The sequence below is a fragment of the Hyperoodon ampullatus genome (genome assembly GCF_949752795.1).
Source record: "Hyperoodon ampullatus genome assembly, contig: scaffold_107, whole genome shotgun sequence".
NCBI lineage: Eukaryota > Metazoa > Chordata > Mammalia > Artiodactyla > Ziphiidae > Hyperoodon > Hyperoodon ampullatus.
In genome coordinates this window covers 719,985-739,828 of record NW_027640852.1, presented here as the reverse complement: position 1 = coordinate 739,828, position 19,844 = coordinate 719,985, and positions in this window count along the sequence as shown.

The following is a 19,844-nucleotide window of genomic DNA, read 5'->3' as shown; positions in this document are numbered from 1 at the left end:
ATGTCATATATTCACGTTTTAGGGCCCTGTCCCAGCCCTATGGAATCAGCAACTCTGGTGGGGCTCAGTGATCTCTGTTATAACAGGCCCTCCAGATGATTTTTATTCACCTTAAAGTTTGAAAATATCTGCATTGTCAGCTGGCCAAAGCGTCCACCAGCAGGTGAAGGGGAGTGGCGCCTGGAAAAGTTAGGGAGTAGCCAAGGTAAGTACAGCAGCATTTGCCATGGTAGTAATGGAGAATGCCTTTTCTCCACTGGTTGGCACAGACTAGTATCTGGGAGCAGTGGCAGGGTTATTTAGGATGCTTTACATTTCAGTGTAGAGTGACCTCTGTCCTGGTTTGCCAGGGACTTCCCCTGTGTGAGCACTTAAAATCTCATCCTGGCAAACCTCTTAGCCCTGGATTTGAAAAACTTAGGTAATAACATGAAATTTAGGGGAAACATGATCTAGGTTTTGGGCAAGTCACAAGTGCTAATTAAAGCTAAGCAAGCATGGACAACATCTAGCCTTCTTTACACAGTTGCGGCAGGTGGGTAAATCTGATTGGGTGAAAGGACTTATTGTTAAGAAATCTTTGTAGAAACATCCCCTTCTGCTTAGTCCGCTGGTTCTCAGTTCTGGCTAGACATTGGCATCGTCTGAGGAGATTTAAAATGATTTTATTGGTTTAGGATGCCCAAATGTTGGTGTGAGGGTTTTTAAAAAGTGCTTCAGATGATTCTAATGTGCAGCCAAATTTAGGTGCCACTGCTTAAGCTTTTGAACCGCTGCTACATATTTTCACCTCATCTTCCTATGAGAATATCCAACTGTAGTTGGTTTGTTTTTTTTCTTTTTCTTTTTTTAACTGTCTTATTATAAGATTTACTGTCTTAAATAAGATTGAATGTACAGAAAATCCTGCTAGTCCATCTGGTATAGCTGGATGCTTAGAATAATATCGTTAAGATATATACCATTTAAGTATTGTGACTGGTCTTTTTAAAATTAACATATGCATTGAATTAGTACCATCTGTTTTGAAGTTGTCGTGTTGGGTAGCTATACCTCTAATCTGCTGCCATTGCTAAATATCTGGACACTTCTTATTAGGAATTGCTTTTAAACATCTTTCGGGGTTAAAACCAAGAGTGCTGTATTATTTGTACTGGGACCACAAAAACCTCACAAAGATCCCCCGCTGTACCTTCTACCCCCATCTCTAACCCTTGGCAACTTCTAATCTGTTCTCCATCTCCACAGTATTGTTATTTTAAGAATAATATGTAAACATCATCATGAATTACTTAATCTTCGGAGATTGGCTTTAAAAAATTTTTCCCTCGGCATCATTCCCTTGAAGTTCATTTCAATTTTTGCATATATTAATAATTTGTTCCTTTTTGTTGCTCGGTAGTATTCTATTATAAGATTTTATCACAATTTGTTTCAACATTCATCCATTGAAAGACATTTGGGTAGTGGCCAGTTTTTGGCTGTTATAAATGAAACTGCTATGAACATTTACGTGTAAGTTTCTGTGGGAACTTAAATAAGTTTTTGTTTCTTTCGGATAAATGCTCAAGAGTACAATTACTGCGTTGTAGGGTGAATCTAATTTTAGGATTAAAGGAGACTGTCAAGCTGTTTCTCAGAGTGGCTAAACCATTTTATTTTCCCACCAGTGATGTGATATAATTTTTCTATGTACTCGCCAGCATTTGATGTTGTCATTATACTTTAATTTTAGTTATTCTCTGATATCTCATTATGGTTGTAATTTGCATTTCCCCAATGGCTAATCATGTTGAGCATCTTTTCATGTGCTTCTTTGCTATGTGTATATTCTCGTCCATGAAGTGTCTGTTCCTGTCTTCTGCCTATTTTCTAGTTGGATTTTATAAAGTTTTTTGGAGAGTTCTTTGTATATTATAGATACAAGTCATTTGTCTCATATGGGATTTTCAAATATGTTTTCCCACTGTGTAATTTGAGTTTTCATCCACTTAAAATGATCTTCTATGAAGCATTTTAAACTCATTTTGATGAGATCCAATTTATCAGTTTTTGCTTTTATTGATCATACTTTCGGCTCAAGTCTAAGAATTATTCACCTAGTTCTTGATGCCAGAGATTTTCTCCTATTTTTTTTTCTAAAAATGTCCTGCTTTTACATTTAAGATTATGATCCCCTTTGATTTAATTTTTGTGTAAGGTGTGGAGGTTTAGGTTAAGGTTCATTTTTTGTTTGTTTGTTTTTGTCGAGGGATGTCCAACTGTTTCAGTACCATTTTTTGAAAAGTCTATTCTTCCTTGATAGCTTTCGCACTGCTGTCAAAAACAAGTTAAATGTATTTATGTCAGTCTATTTCTGGGTTCTCTATTCCATTCCATTGATCTGTGTATCTACCCTCCATCATGACTGCAAAATCTTGAACTTGGGTAGATTAATTCCTCCCGTTTTAATCTTCCTTTACAAATTGTTTTAGCTATTCTTCAGCCTCTTCTTGCCATATAAATCTTAGAATAAGCTTGTCTATATCCACAAAAACCTTGAGGGCATTTTAAGAGTAACTGTTAAGCCTCTTAACTTGGGGAGAATTGACATCTTTATTATGTTGTGTTTTCTAATCCATGAACAAGGTATGTCTCACTATTTGTTTGGGACTTTTAAATTTTTCTTCATCAGCATTTTGTAATTTTCAGTATAGAGGACCTATAAATGTCTTATTGGGCTTATATTTAAGTATTTATTTAGGTCAGTTGTAAATGGCATCACATATTTTTATTTAAGCTTCTACACATTTGTTATTAATATATAATTTGATAAAACTGTGTTGATTTGTACTCTAAAACATTTACAAACGAATATGATTTCTCAAGCTTTTTGTGTATTCCTTGGTATTTTCTCCATTTAGATTATCATCTCCTCTTCAGATACCGTTTTACTTTTCCTTATTTAATATAATAGTATATATTACTATTCAACATTCAGTAGGATATATTCCTTCCTATTCAACGTAGTAGGAATAGTCCTTCTATCTTTTAAATAAATGTTTTAAAATTTTAACTTTTAAATTTATGTATTTATTTATTTTTGCTTTATTTTCTTAGTAGAACCTCCATTAATATATTTAATAAAAGTGGTGAGGTCAGATATCGGTGCCTTGTTTCTGATCTTACAGAGAAAGCATTCAGTCTTTCACAGTTAAATATAAGTTGGTTGTTATAGGTTTGTATAGGTATAGGTTGTTTGTAGATCCTCTTTATGAGTTTCAGTATGTTCCTTTTCTATTCCTAGGTTGCTTGGGTTTTTTTTTCTTCTTTTTAAAATTTTTTAATTTTATTATTATTTTTTTACAACTTTATTGGAGTGTAATTGCTTCACAATGGTGTGTTAGTTTCTGCTTTATAACAAAGTGAATCATTTATACATATACATATGTTCCCATATCTCTTCCCTTTTGCGTCTCCCTCCCTCCCACCCTCCCTATCCCACCCCTCCAGGCAGTCACAAAGCACCGATCTGATCTCCCTGTGCTATGCGGCTGCTTCCCACTAGCTATCTACCTTACGTTTGGTAGTGTATGTATGTCCATGCCTCTCTCTCGCTTTGTCACAGCTTACCCTTTCCCCTCCCCATATTCTCAAGTCCATTCTCAAGTAGGTCTGTGTCTTTATTCCTGTTTTACCCCTAGGTTCTTCATGACATATTTTTTCTTAGATTCCATATATATGTGTTAGCATATGGTATTTGTCTTTCTCTTTCTGACTTACTTCACTCTGTATGACAGACTCTAGGTCTATCCACCTCATTACAAATAGCTCAATTTTGTTTCTTTTTATGGCTGAGTAATATTTCATTGTATATATGTGCCAAATCATGAATGGGATTGCATTTTGTCAAATGCTTTCTCTGCATTAATGGATAGGATCACATGACTTTTCCCCCTTAATCTATTGTATATGGTAGATTACATTGTTTGATTTTCAAATATTTAACCAACTTTGCATAACTGGAATAAATACCACTTGGTCATGATATATTATTCTTTTTATATATTTCTGGATTTAATTTGCTAATATCTGGCTGAAGATTTTTACAGGCAATTTCATAAAACATATTGGTCTATAGTCTTCTTCTTTTTATACTATTCCTGTCTGGTTTTGGTATCAAGGTAATATTGGCTTCATAAAATTAGTTAGGAACTGTTCCCTCTACTTCTATTTCTTATCAAATCATGTAAAATTGGTTTTAATTCTTTAAGTCTTGGGTAAAAGTGAAACATGTAAGCCTGAATATTTCTTTTGTGAGTTATTAAATGAAAAATCAGTGTTTCTAATGGTTACAGGAAAATTGAGATTATCTATTTCATCTTGGCTGAGTTTTGGTAGTTTTGGGTGTAGAAGCATTGGCCCATTTCATCTACATTTTTGAATTTATCGTGTAGACTTGTTCATAATAACTTGTCCCTTATTAACCTGCAGGATATGTCATGGTATCCCTGGTTGCATTTCTGATAGCTGTGATTTGTGCCATCTCTCTTTTTACCTTTATCAGTCTTGCTAGATCTTTATTGATTAAATTGTTTATTTCCAAGAACCAGCCTTTTGTTTCATTGATTCACCCCCCCCCCATTTTCCTGTTTTCAGTTTCATGGATTTCTGTTTCATCTTTATTATTTCCTTCTTTCTGCTTGTTTAGTGTTTTTTCCTCTTCCTTTTTTACTATTGTAATATAGAAAATTAGATTATTGCTTTGAAATATTTTATTTCCCAATTTAGTTCTTTAAACTTCCCTTTTAGTATTACTTTCACTTCATTACACAAACTTTGATCTGTTATATCTCCATTTTCTATTATTCTATGCATTAAAAATTTTTTCCTTGACGCTGTCTTTTTTACCCATGAGTAATTTGGAATTGTGATGTTCAGTTTTCATGTGATTGAAGATTCTCCTGTTGTCTTTCTGTTATTGATTTCTAGTCTGATTCCATTATGGCTAGAGAACATACTCTGTATGATTTTAATTCTTTTAAATTTGCTAATGTTTTTTTATCACCCAGTATATGGTATATGAGTGAATGTTCCATGGACACTTGAATATGTATTCTGCTCTTATTGAGTGTGTTCTTTATTTTTTTTATTTTTATTTTTTTTTGCGGTAGGCGGGCCTCTCACTATTGTGGCCTCTCCCCTTGCGGAGCACAGGCTCTGGAGCACAGGCTCAGTGGCCATGGCTCACGGGCCCAGCCGCTCCGCGGCATGTGGGATCTTCCCAGACCGGGGCACGAACCCGTGTCCCCTGCATCGGCAGGCGGACTCTCAACCACTGCGCCACCAGGGAAGCCCTGAGTGTGTTCTTTAAATGTCAGTTATGTCCTGTTGATTGATGATGTTTTCAGTTCTTCCATATCCTTGCTGATTTTTCTGTCTGGTAGTTCTATAAATTGCTGTGTTGAAGTCTCAAATAATAATTGTGGATTTAAAATTTTCTCCTTTTACTACCTTTTTCAGTGTTTGCTTCATGTATTTTGAAGTTCTGTTGTTTGGTGCACACACATTTAGTATCACTAGGTCATCTAGGTGGATTATTCCTGTTATCTTTATGTAATGACCCTGTTTGCCCCTAATAATTTCCTTTGCTCTGAAATCTTCTTTATCTGATATTAATTTATCCATTCTTGATTTTTCTGATTAACGTTCACATGATATATCATTTTCATCCTTTTACTCTGAACTACCTATATCATGATGTTTAAAGTAAGCTTCTTATAGACAGTATATACTTGGATCATGCTTGTGATTTTTTAATCTAGTCTTCCAATCTCTGTCTTTGACTTGGTTACTTAGATCATTTACAGTTAATGTAATTATTGCCGTGTTAAAGATTAGGTCTACCATTTTATTTTTTGTTTTGTCTTTTACCTTAATTTCTCAATCTTGTGTTTCTCTTATTTTGCCTTCTTGTGGGTTACTTAAACATTTTTTAATAAGCCCATTTTAATTTATTTATTTATAACCATTTGTGTATACTGTGTGTATAGTTTTCTTAGTGGTTGCTTTTGGCATTACAGTATACATATATAACTTATCATACTCTACTGGAATCAGTGATTTATTACTTCAAGTGAAGTTTCAAAATTTTACTTCCATTTAGGTCTCTTAATATTCCCCAGTTTTAAAGTATGATTTTCTGTAGTATTTCCTTTCTCTACATTGAGAACCACATCAGACGGTGTCATAATTTTTGCTTTGACCATCATACAGTATTTAAGAAACTCATGAGACTAATGATAGTCTCTTATATTTACCCCATTTGTTTTCACCCATTCCATTGTTCCCCTTTTCTTTCTGAAGTTCCCAGTGTTCTGTTTTTGCTTTTTTATGTTTTCATAACTGTAGGTGATATCTGGTCTTTCCAGTGCCATTGGATATGAGTTTCAGGAAACCGTGAGCCTGGCTCACTTAATGCTGCAGAGTTGGAGGGTTTGTATATGTGGGGCCCGTTGGCTCAGCAGCTGCTAGCAGACTAGACTAATGTTGATGGGACTAGTGCCACAGGAGGATGGGTTCCCATTCAGGCTATGCTGCTGCTACAGTAGATCAAGTCCCCCTCTACTCCAAATGTGGGGCACTGACCTGCTGCTGTCACTGCTTTGTATTAGGCTGCTTTTCCTCAGGTGTGTGATGTGATCCCATGGAAACTGCTGCTGTTGCTGTCAATCACAATGTTAAATTCATTTCAGAAATACTTAAGTATAAATATATAGCCTGGCTCTTGTAGAACCTCTGTATTTGTTTTTTACTGCTTTCATACAAATTACCAAAAACTTAGTGACTCAAAACAAGGTAAATTTATTACCTTACAAGTCTGACATTGGTCTCAATTGAGTAAAGTAAAAGTGTTGGCAGGATCGACAGACGAATGGATAAAGATGTGACACAGGGATTCCCTGGTGGCGCAGTGGTTGGCAGTCCGCCTGCTGATGCAGGGGATACGGGTCATGCCCCGCTCCAGGAAGATACCACATGCTGCGGAGTGGCTGAGCCCATAATCCACGGCTGCTGAGCCGGCGCGTCTGGAGCCTGTGCTCCGCAACGGGAGAGGCCGCAACAGTGAGAAGCCCACGTACTGAAAAAAAAAAAAATGTGGCCCATATATACAATGGAATATTACTCAGCCATAAAAAGAAATGAAATTGAGTTTTTTATAGTGAGGTGGATTGATCTAGAGACTGTCATACAGAGTGAAGTAAGTCAGAAAGGGAAAAACAAATACCATATGCTAACACATATATATAGAATATAAAAAAAAAGAAAAAATGGTTATGAAGAACCTAGGGGCAGGGCAGGAGTAAAGATGCAGCCATAGAGAGTGGACTTGAGGACACAGGGAGGGGGAAGGGTTATCTGCGATGAAGTGAGAGAGTGGCGTAGACATATATACACTACCAAATGTAAAATAGATAGCTAGTGGGAAGCAGCCACAAAGCACAGGGAGATCAGCTCTATGCTTTGTGTCCACCTAGAGGGGTGGGATAGGGAAGGGAGGGTGGTAGGGAGACGCAAGAGGGAGAGGATGTGGATATATATGTATATGTATAGCTGATTGACGTTGTTATGAAGCAGAAACTAACACACCATTGTAAACCAATTATACTCCAATATAGATGGTTAAAAAAGAAAAAAAAGTGTTGGCAGAGCTACATTCTTTTCTGGAGGCTCTTAAGGGTGTTACTGTTCCCTGGACTTTATCTGCTGCCAGCAGTCACTTATAGCCTTTGACTCAGAGTCCCCTTTCTCCACCTACAAAACCCAAAATGTTGCATCGCTGTGATTCTGCTTCTATTAAGTCATCTCTATCTTTCTCTTTCTACAGTTGGGAATGGTTTTCTGCTTTTAAGGACTCATGCAGTTAAATTTGTTCCATGAGGTAATCCGGGATAATCTTTCTATCTCAAGGTCTATAACTTCAGTCATATCTGCAAAGTCCTCTTCACCATGTAAGGTAACATATTAATAGGTTCCAGGGATTAGGGTGAGGGCATTTTTAGGAGCCATTATGCTGCCTACCACACCCTTAACAAGTGACCTTGAGAAAATGACTGAGATTTTTAAAGCCTTACTTTCCTCAAACATAAAATGGAAAGAAAGATAACTAGTTAATATCATGAAAGTGAAACAGTATATATGAAATCAACTAATTCAGAAAATAAGATTTCTTCTTTTTCTTTATGATTTACATGATTCTCAGAGTTCAGTTACTTGAAGAGTTACATTTTTTTAAACAGAACTAAGGAATTTCAGGGTTCAGGTGCTGTAAGACTGTCTGAATTGTCTGAGTAACAATTAGCTAAGCACAGGTGTAAAGCATTGGATTTACTCCCTAGTGTTGTTTATCTTCTCATCCCACTAAATGCATATCCCTTGTCTAGCTCCAGCCAGTAGAGTCAGAGCTTGTTTTACTGTTTAACTAAAGTTCAATTTAAATTCTCTCTACATCTCCAGATTCTCAGCCCTGGTTGCATATTATAATCACCTGGGGAGATTTCATGTACTACTGATGTCAAATTTCCACCTATCATGGATATTTGAGGAGGGACCTGGAAGAAATGCTCTAGCTTGTGGCTTTTGGCGCCAAATCATGTTACCTGTAGAAGGTATCTTCTGGGTATGAAAATAGTTCAGATAAGTCAAATTTCTCAGTAAAAGATGACAAAACTATGGCTTAGGTGGTAAATTTTCCATGTCAATTTGTCTGGGCCACCATGCCCAGTTATTTGGTCAAATATTATTCTGGATATTTCTGTGATGGTGTTTTTGTGTTTTTTAAATTATTTCTTTCTTTCTTTCTTTCTTTCTTTCTTTCTTTCTTTCTTTCTTTCTTTCTTTCTTTCTTTCTTTCTTTCTTTCTTTCTTTATATTTTTGGCTGTGTTGGGTCTTCGTTGCTGCCCGTGGGCTTTCTCTATTTGCAGCAAGCAAGGGCTACTCTTCGTTGTGGTGCACGGTGTTCTCATTGCGGTACCTTCTCTTGTTGCAGAGTATGGGCTCTAGGTGCATGGGCTCAGTAGCTGTGGTGCATGGGCTTAGTTGGTCCACGGCATGTGGATCTTCCCAGACCAGGGCTCAAACCCGTGTCCCCTGCATTTGCAGGCAGATCCTTAACCACTGTGCCACCAGGGTAGTCCCTGTGATGGTGTTCTGGGATGAAATTCATATTTAAATTGGTGGTGGACTTTGAGTAAAGCAGATTATCCTCCATAATATGGGTGGGCCTCATCCAATCAGTTAAAGTTCTAATAAAACAAAGACTGACTTCCCTGTGGCAAAAAGGAATTCTGCCAGAAGACTTACAGAAATTGAACTGCAACTCTTCCTAGAGTCTCTAGACAGCCTAACCTGCCGATTATGAATTTACCAAGCCTCTATTATTGTCTGAACCAATTGTTTAAAATCTCTCTCTCTCTTTCTCTATCTTTATATAGATATGGATATAGATCTAGGTATCAATATTGATATCTAGATCTAGATCTATCAATATATATGGGCACATTGTATACACCTGCTGTTGGTTCTGTTTTTCTGGAGAAATTTGACTAACATAGTGTCCCATATAAATAAAAGGATGAACCCAAGTTCACCCAGGTAGAAAGTAGTACAATGAGAACTGGAACTTAAGGCCTCATGACTCATTCAGCTGTGAACACTGACCCAGAACTGGGGTCCGCAAACTCTGGCCCACTGATCAGATCTCGCTTGACTCCTGGTTTTGTGCATAACGTTTTGCTTGAACACAGCCACACCCATTCATTAAGGTATTGTGCATGGCTGTTTCTGTGCTACAGCAGCAGATAGGCAATTGCAACGGATACGTACGGTACACAAAATCCAAAATATTTACTATCTGACCCTTTACAGAAAAGATCTGCTGACCCTTGCTCTAGGATGCCATCTGATTTCTGATAGCCCCGAGGAGAATAATTCATGCACATTGGGATAGATTGTTAATCTCATGTCCTCCTTATGTCAAAGATCTCTTAAATGCTCACCCTTGCAATAGCCAGCTTGGGGAGCACTGTCTGAGGATGCAGAAATATTTCATGTCAGGTCTTTCCAATCCACACTTCTCCCTGACTATGGTTCTTAAAACCTATTTTTGCAAAAAATTTTATTGGAGTATAGTTGATTTACAGTGTTGTGTTAGTTTCAGGTGTACAGAAAAGTGAAACAGTTATACATATACATATACCCACTTTTTTTTTTGGGCCCCGCGGGCCTCTCACTGTTGTGGCCTCTCCTGTTGTGGAGCACAGGCTCCGGACGCGCAGGCTCGGTGGCCATGTCTCACGGGCTCAGCCGCTCCGCGGCATGTGAGATCTTCCCGGACTGGGGCACAAACGCTTGTCCTCTGCATCGGCAGGCGGACTCTCAACAACTACGCCACCAGGCAAGCCCCACTTGTATTTTTTTTTAGAGTCTTTTCCAAATAGCCCTTTACAGAGTATTGAGTGGAGTTCCCTGTGTTAATAAGAGGAGCAGGTTCTTATTAGTTATCCATTTTATGTAGAGTAGTCTGTATATTTCAGTCCCAATCTTCCAGTTTAGCCTCCCCTCCACAATCCCCTGGTAACCCTAAGTGTGTTTTCTACATCTGTGCCTCTACTTCTAAAACCTGTCTATTTTAAACAACCACCACGCATTGCTTACTGTCTCTGGCTTCATGTACTTGATAATAAATCTACTTCTTGTTCTATCCTGGATGACATGTCCCAAGGACTGAGATAATATCTTATTCTACATAACTTGTCCTTGATATTGTCTATCTTGGGGTCTTCATCTATGTCCCAAAGAAGACAGTCACACTCTGTCCTCTAGTACTATTAATAATACCACATTTTAGGGCATGAATCTGACCCAATGCACTGAACTATCCTTTTAGAAGCTGTATGCAACCTGTCACTGGGTTTTAGCACAGGGGTAGAACTCAGATTAGTGTACATATGTAAACAAATCTACTTGACCAGAAACTTTTTGTCTCACCATTTATTTTATTACACAAATAACTTCTGTCTTTGCATCTATGATGTAAATATTTTTAATTTCCTAAATTATCTGAAAAATTATTTAGACCTTCTGTTTCAATAGGCATTGGAATGGCTGTGTTATGACTATTTCATTATTTTATTTCCAAATGTTAAGTTAGGCTTCAAGCTTTGGCCAAGAGAAAGGGTTTAAAAAGAAATGAAGAGTGGGAAAGATTTCTGATGCAAGGGAGACTTAATAAAGGTTTGATTTTGAATCAATAATTTATAATAAAGGTTTGATTTTGAATCAATAATTTATGTCATTGCAAAATAACTCCCTGGTAAAATTCCATTCTATGGTAATCATTAAGTACAGAAATTAACAATCAAAATATGCAGTGGTCTTCTTCATTTTCTAAAAACAAACCTATATCTAGATGAGAGGAGAATTCATTTCATCACTCAGGCTCTGGACTTACGACTCCAAGTCCTGTCTTCTTTCAACCATACCTGCTAAGTTTCTGTCTAAATTCTTGAGCATGAGGTGATGGCTTCAGCATTCATCCCCTTCCTCAGTATATAGCTTGGTGACCATGAGTAAGGGATCTAAAACCTGAGAACTTGGGTTCAAATCTTGACTCTAAAATTTACTTGTTGAGTACTCTTGAGCATGTTATCTGTTTTTGCCTCAGTTTTCTCATCTATAAAATAGAGATAACACTACTTCTCTCAGCGAGTTACTATGAGGGTTAAAAGAGAAAATTCATTCAATGAAAGAATTTATCAGTTCTTGGAACACAATAAATACCAGAAAGAAATGTTAGCCATTATCAAGGGCCCCTCATTTTATGGATAATATAGATTAGTTTATATAGGTCTAATATTTACATATACATAAACATTTTGTACCTATATGTGTGTATACGTTCTTCTTAGAAATTGAGCAGTCCACATTCACATCTAAAAGTATGTGCTCTGTGAAATGTAGATCTCCTGTGTACAGGCACAGTGCTATATTATCTATTAGATAATAGATATCTAACTGTGTTATCTAATAGATAACACAGTTATGTACTGCTACATAATTAAGAAGTCCAAACTTAGTGTTGAAACAAAAAAAATTTTAATATGTGCCCAGATTCTGTGGGTCAGCAATTTAAACAGTACACAGAGGAGATGGCTTGTCTCTACTCCGTGACTGATGTCTGAAACCTCAGCTCATGAGGATTGAAATGGCTGGGGCTGGAATCATCTAGATAATTTTAATTCCCATTTCTGTCCCTTGAGATGGGATGACTTGAAGACTGGGACCAACAAGGACTGTTGCCTGGAGTGCCTATAGATGGCTGCCCATGTGGCTTGGACTTCTCATAATGTGGTAGTTAGGATTCAAGATAGAGTATCCCAAGAATGAGTGTGCAGGGTTCAAGCATTCCATGAGAATCATGCAAAAGCTGCATGACCTTTTATGACCTAGTCTTACATGTTACATAGCATCACTTTCATTATATACTATTGCAGGCGTTGGAGACCTTTTTCCATAAAGTGTCAGACAGTCAATATTTTAGGCTTTACAAGCCATACAATCTCTTTTGCAACTACTTAGCTCTACTGCTGTGATGTGAAAACAGACACAAACAATACATATACTGAGGAACATGGCTGTGTTCCAATAAAGCTTCATTTATAAAAGCTGGTAGAGGACTAGATTTGGCCCACGAGCCATAATTTACTGACCCCTGCTCTATTGTTTGTTAGGATTTGGGAACCAAAATGTTCCTCAGTATTTACTGCTTTGCTAGTCCATTTAAGAAAATGGATTATTGAAAAAATAGCTTCACGCAAAAAAAAGAAAAAAAAATAGCGTCAGACACAATATGGCATTTTATGATTTAGCATAAAATCTGAGAAATATAAAGGTTATCTGAAGCCTGCAATGGTAAAGTTCCCTCTGCTATTGAAGTTATTGTCTTTAAACAAAGATTCTACATCAGTAATGCTATATATATATATATATATATATATATATATATATGATATTCAGGTTAATTTCCTATTCTCTCTAAGGAAGTAATTGGTTGGTTGGTATGAGAGATGGTGTGGCTTCCAAAGGTGAAAAGTATTATTTTGTTGTAATTTCCGGCTACCTAAGGATGGGAGAGGCCCAGGACACTGCATTCAGTATATTATGTGGAGCAGGTTATATTGTGGTTTATTAATGAACTTTTACATGTTTATTTTCTATGCAAGTTTGTGTGCTCCTTTTTGAGTTTTGGTAGATAAGTGTTTTGTAACTTTCAAATACTTGGAGTTATATATATATATATATATATATATATATATATATATATATATAACTTTTATATATACACATTTTAACGTAGTAGTTAAAGCAGTGGAGAGTGTACTATAGTCTACCTAGGTTCAAATTCTGGCTTTACCCTATGACTTCCCTGTGGCTTCCTCTGCTCACCTATTAAAAAGGAGTATAATAAGACTGCTGTGGTGAGTTATATACTAAGTGCTCTTTAGGCATTTGCTATAATGATTATGTATACTCGAAGGCAAGGAACTTGCCCCTTGATCGTGTCTGTATTCCTAGTGCTTAAGAATTCCTAGTGCTTTCCTAGTGCATTGTCTTAGGATAGAGATAGCTCAGTATAGTTCTTCTCACTATAAAGTAGTGTTATGTTGAAAGTCTTTGCTTGTGTACTAATAATCTATGACATATCTGCTGAGGACAAGGAAACAAATAGTTTTAAAACGGCAATGGATTACAAAAGATTGTATGATGTAATGCCTTTATTATGTAATTATAAAACTAACAAATGATCATGGTAGAAAATTTGAAAAACTCCTAGACAAAATAGAGATCAATAAAATTTGGAGTAACTTTCAGAATGTAGAGTTGTCCGTGAATATTAGTGCTTTCACATTTTCCGGGACTTTAAGTAGACTCTGCTTCTTAAGAGTCTATTCATGATATCTTATTTTAATGATGTTTTCATCATGGGGACACACACACACAGAAATCTGCTAAAAAAAAAAGAGAAAGACATGTAAATCACTGATGTTTCAGATAGCCACATGAAATAAAGTGAGAAAGGTCAACAAGCTGAAAGAATGTGCAGTAGCATCTCCTTAATTGCTTACAGAATTCTGCTAATTACCTCTTTGTGGATAAAGTAATTAATGGGGAATCTAATTCAAGAAAAATGTATGAACTTCAAGCTGTCTCGAAGCCAAGTATTTCTTTCCACAGGAGGTTACTTTCCACGGCCGTGCTTCCTTATTACCTGACAGGGAAAGAGTATTGTATGGCAAAGGATCTTCCTGAAGGAGGGTGCTTCCCACACTGATTGTCATAAACGATTTTGGAATTACTGTTGCTCTATTACCAAAATCTTAAACTAGGATATTTTGGACAAATGTGGTCCTTAGTTAATTTTTAGAGCTACAAACTGTCAGATGGCTCTGCAATAGCAATTGTCTGGCTATTCTTCAGGTTGATCACAATATGGTAATGGCCTTTGGTATCACTAAAAAGCAGGAAGGTGGAAGTCTTCCTTTGGTTCCAGAGTGAAATGTGAGTTGGAGTTGGAGTTGGAAAAGAGGCTGACAACCAAGTGATAGAGAAGGAAATGTGAGGTCATTAGTGAAAAACCAGGTTTAAGTTAAGGTGAAGAGGCATGAGGAAATGGTCAGCTGTTACAGTATTACAAAGATCATCAAGAAGCAAATCCATGAATGTGGTTTGTATTGCAATCTGCTGAAAAAGAGACAAATATCCTGGCCTGGGCTTCATGGAGATTATATTTTATTGATTCTGATAATAGATTATTGTTGAAAAGGGCCTGCTATAAATTATAACCATGCAAAGGCAGCAAGATAATTTTTTTTCTTTATGTATGTGTTTCTCATTCCTACTCACTTCTCACTTAGGGGAAGAGAAAATCACAAAAAACAAAAATGTCAAATCTCAGCTATTCATTTTCAGATATATTTTTTTTCCAAATTCCAATGGAGGCAATAGGTTTACTGTTAAGATTTGTAAGGCTCAAAAAGCTAGATTTTTGGGCCCGTGAGCCATGGCCGCTGAGCCTGCACGTCCGGAGCCTGTGCTCTGCAACGGGAGAGGCCACAACAGTGAGAGGCCTGCATAACACACACACACACACACACACACAAAAAAGCTAGATTTTTACAAAGTGTAGCCAAATTTTATTCCATAAATAATAGCTTTGGAAAGAATATGTGATGATGCAAAGTTGGAAAAAGCTGGTTTTTCTTCCGTAAATGACTTCACCATGTTGGGAGAAGAGGCAGAGAAGAAATCAAAGTAATAAAACATGGGGTGAGTTTTTCTGATACGGGACTGTAGTGCTTTAAAATAGACTAGATAATCCTAGGGATAATCTGAGGTAGAACAGACCAATGCCTCATTTCCAATCTGGTACCCTGGAAGGAAACAGTGTATTTCCTTTGAGGTCTTGAGAGGTTTTTCTTCTGCTTTGTTTTGGTTTTGGTTCATTTTGTAATCAACCTTATTAAGGTATCATTTACATACAATAAAATGCAGACATTTTTAGTCAACGGTTCAGTGACTTTTAATTAATGTACACATTTGTATAACTACCACCCCCATAAAGATCGATAACAATTCTAAAACCCTAGAAAGTTTCCTCCTAGGTTTTTGCAAAAGTATCCCCATCTCCCAAACCAAGGCAACCACAGATCTGTTTTTTATCATTAGAGATGAATTTTGCCCAGTTTAGAATTTCATGTAAGTTGAATAATACAGTAGGTGCCCTTTTGATCTGGCTTCACTTGCTCAGCATATGGTTTTTGAGAGTCATTCATGTTGGGATGTTCTAAAGCAGGACTTTAGCCTGGGTGGCGATGTTGTCTGAAGGCACCTATAGGTATATCTGAGTCTCTGGCATTGTCACTGTCTGTTCTTGGCTTAGTATTTTCAACTTTACTAAGAAGCACAAGGTTGAAGTAAGGAAGACCATTGTCAGTATAATGGAGGTGAAGTGGGTTCTGTTATATAATATTCTCAGCATAAATTGGCCTGCTTGGAAACATCGTGTTGATAATCGACAAAGATACTCTTCCTCCAAAAACTTTGATACTATAAAACTTCTAAAGGACGCTGTCCTAGGACTCTTTTAGTTTTCATTTTTTTGGGAAATATTTCCGGAAAATTCAGATGCTCACAACCTGAAAGAAGCCGTTATTCACCTGAAGGCTAGCTCTGCTAAAGTAGAGTTGTCCGACCTTTACATGCTGATAGAACCCAAATAGGCTTGCAAAACAATGCTCTCTTATTGGACATGAGCATATAGATTGTTTAAGTTGGACGTGTATATGCAATAGAGTGAAAAAAACAAAGAATCTTTGAGTTTCCCTTGCTGGGTTTTTTTAATTTTTTCATTTAAGTTTCTATAGCATATGCTAATAGTTTAGGGTAACCTCAGGTTAGTTTTAGGTCCACTCTTTATGTAAATGTTGAAGTACTCCATACCCACCTTTTTTCTACCATCCTTCTTTTCTTCCATCTTTCCTTTCTAACTTCTTATAATCCATTCTACTTAATCCTGCATTTGTTGAGGTGGCAATTACTGTAGGAAAATTGAAAGCAGTGTGAAATTTTGCTGTTCAGAATGCATGTTGACCAAATTCTATATTGAGAAAAGGTCTGAATTTACCCACAGTAACCCTTTCTCAGCGTCTCTGAATAAAGGCCATAGAAACTGGGCTCTATATAATATCCTGACAGGTATGTAGAATTCATAGCAATTGCCCTCAAAGAGCTTACCTAGCGTAGATGCATATGAATGTATTTAATGATTGCTTTATTGGCAGCAGTGCCAACATACACAGTCTATTTTGTTTTATATCATTATCATTACCTGCTGTTTACCACTGTATACATTGCTAATGGTGTGGTTTCTATGGCTTGTAAATTTCATGGCCAAATAATATGTAATTTATTGCACACTTTAGTGTAGAAGATGGAGACTCCATAAATTTTCGTGTGCTCTTTGCCCCTTTGGAATGTATTAGGCTGAGATCAGGCAAAGTAATAAATTTATTTCAAATGTGTGTGATAACTAAACATCAATTAGGACTGATGGGCAATATTTCACCTTCCAGCAACAGAACAGTTTTTAAAGACTAAGCCATTGAACGTGGAGTTCCTGAACATGGGACTCATTTCACTGGGATCCCTTCTTAGAAAACTAAAGGAAAACTTGAACTGGATATGTGTAGCTTATTCAAGTAGTAACTAATCAGCTACATCTTGGTTAACTTAATTGGTCACGATCGTTTGGTATTTTATTAACTCTCTTGCCCTTCTTCCCCTGACTCTCACGAGAATGGATCATGAGTATCTTAAAACATACTAAGTCGTCTTCGATCCCTGTTAATCTAACTACAAAAGCACACTTTCCTTATCCAGTGTAACTTACTGTCTTTTAGAGTCGCTGTGGTTTTAATTCTCTACAAAATTAAAACCAGCAAAGAGAAACGTTTTCAAGGAGCCAGCACATTGTAGAGCTTCAGGAAGAAGACTTTAGAATTAAGGGCAACTATATCATTTTATAGCTAAAGCACCTGAGGCCTAAAGTAGGAAGGTAACCATCGAGGTCAGGGAAAGGGGTTGAAGATCAGGTTTCAAGCTGAGAAAGAGTCTACAGGGACTCAATCTGAGCAGGTCAAAAACTGAAGTGAGACCACGAATGTTCTGGGAAGGCTGGCATCTGGCCTCAAGTGTGGGATTCAGACAGGGAGTGGGCCCGGGGGGAAATGAGCTTCTGCAGTAGGCAGAGAAGTCCACCTCATCTCCGGAAAGTGCCACTGACATCAGGGAGTTGAGGGGAAAGAGCAGTGAATTCCAGTCCACCTGAGAAAGCAGGCCAATCTGATTCACTCTGAATTTAGGCTTATTTCAGACACTTCTTGAGAAGGAACTTGGACAAGAGCAAGTCCCGCACAGCCTCTTTAAATCCATGCCCAGTATTTTCTGGTGGAGCTGCTTAAACCCTCCAAGTGACTTCAGTATTTTAATTTCACTCTATATTTAATTCCGACAGTTCTATGTTTGATTATTTAATGGGCAAATAAGTAGGGTCACAAAAGAGTGTGAATGTATTTTACAGGATGAGGATGGGCAGAGTGGAACAGTCTGGAATAGGACACCAATAAAAAGGGATCTTGGTAAATAAGAAGGTCTATTAGAAATGGAGAGGAATTCTCAAGGAAATTAGTGCCTGACACCACTCCCTTCTCTCTGCATGTTTAGAAGCTAGTTTCTAATTTTATTTTCATAGGAGATGTCCCTGTGATGAATTATCTTTTACCTCCACGCTACTTATCACATGGAAATATTGTGAAGTTTGTGTGAGAGAAAGTATTAGAATTTGTCCTGGAAGCAGCTATAAACATTTCCTGGAACAATCTAGGGTAGAAGGAAAAGGAAAGGAGGGTGGAAACAAAGGAGAAAGACAGCTAATGCTGCTGGAGTTTCTCGCTGGGATTTGTGGTATCTCTTTTTGAAACTAAGTACAGAAAGTCAGAACTTGACTGATTGTTTCTTGATCATGGTTTGCTTTCATTTTTGTTTTCTTGCTCTCTCATCAGTTATTCCAGCCAGTGCTATGTCATTTTCAGTTTCAGTAAGCATGCCTGTCTTGTCTCCATTTGCATTATTCATGCAAACGTTGATTGAACTGATGACCCCGAGTTATCACGGAAACATTAGATACACCAGTGGATACATTTCTTAATTTTAGAAAAATATTACCGAGTGAAGGTTAAAATAACTCCTCTTAAATTTGTCATTTAAAAAAAACTTCTCCTAACATACAATACCTCATTGCCTAATAATGCCAGATAAATGAAGAATTCCTATGTATTCATGAATGCAGGCTAGTCTGTATATTTTTTGGCAGGTATGGCCGAGGGTAACGGCCTGGTTTGCTGGCCATGTCCTGTCTCCTAGAAAGTTGTAGTTTCTGTTGTCTTTAAGTTGGTCCATTGGATATCAGAGGTGAATTTATAAAACTATACTTCCCTTTCCATTTACTTTGTTTTGTTTTGTTTTGTTTTGTTTACTTGAAGTATAGTTGATTGACAATGTTGTGTTTCAGGTGTACAGCCAAGTGATTCAGATATATATATTTCTTTTTCAGATCCTTTTCCATTATAGGTTATTACAAGGCATTGAATATAGTTGCCTGTGCTCTACAGTAGGACCTTGTAGTTTATCTACTTTATATATAGTATACACTTACTTTGTGTGATCCAGGCTGGTCAGACCACATGATTATTTTCACTTTTGATATAATTTTTTCAGGTCCAACCTCAAATCTTTGATAAGAAGATATTTTAAAATAAGTTTAGCATCTGCATGCTCTAAATCCAACAGTAGTTATTAGAGATATGGTTTTGCACTAGGTATTCCTCTCTTTTTTGTTCTTGGCCAACCAATTGAAAATTAGCTTTTATTTTCTGGTTGGTTTGCTAGATGTTTATGACTATAATAAAAGTCTTAAATTTTGTCTCATATCTTAAAACACAATCTGAATTGGCAATGGATATTGTGCTATACATAGGGGCTGTGATATAAATATAGTTTCTAACTTCAAAAACATATAACCTAGCAGGGAACACAGACACATATGCAGCAATTATGGCAACTGCATTTGTTTACTAAGTGAAATAGTACTGAGATGGATAAAGTGCTAACAAGCCTTGAACAGCCAAATCAGCTTCAAAAATAGATGTGCAGTTCTTTAAAAATATTTTTAACATTTTTCCAGCTA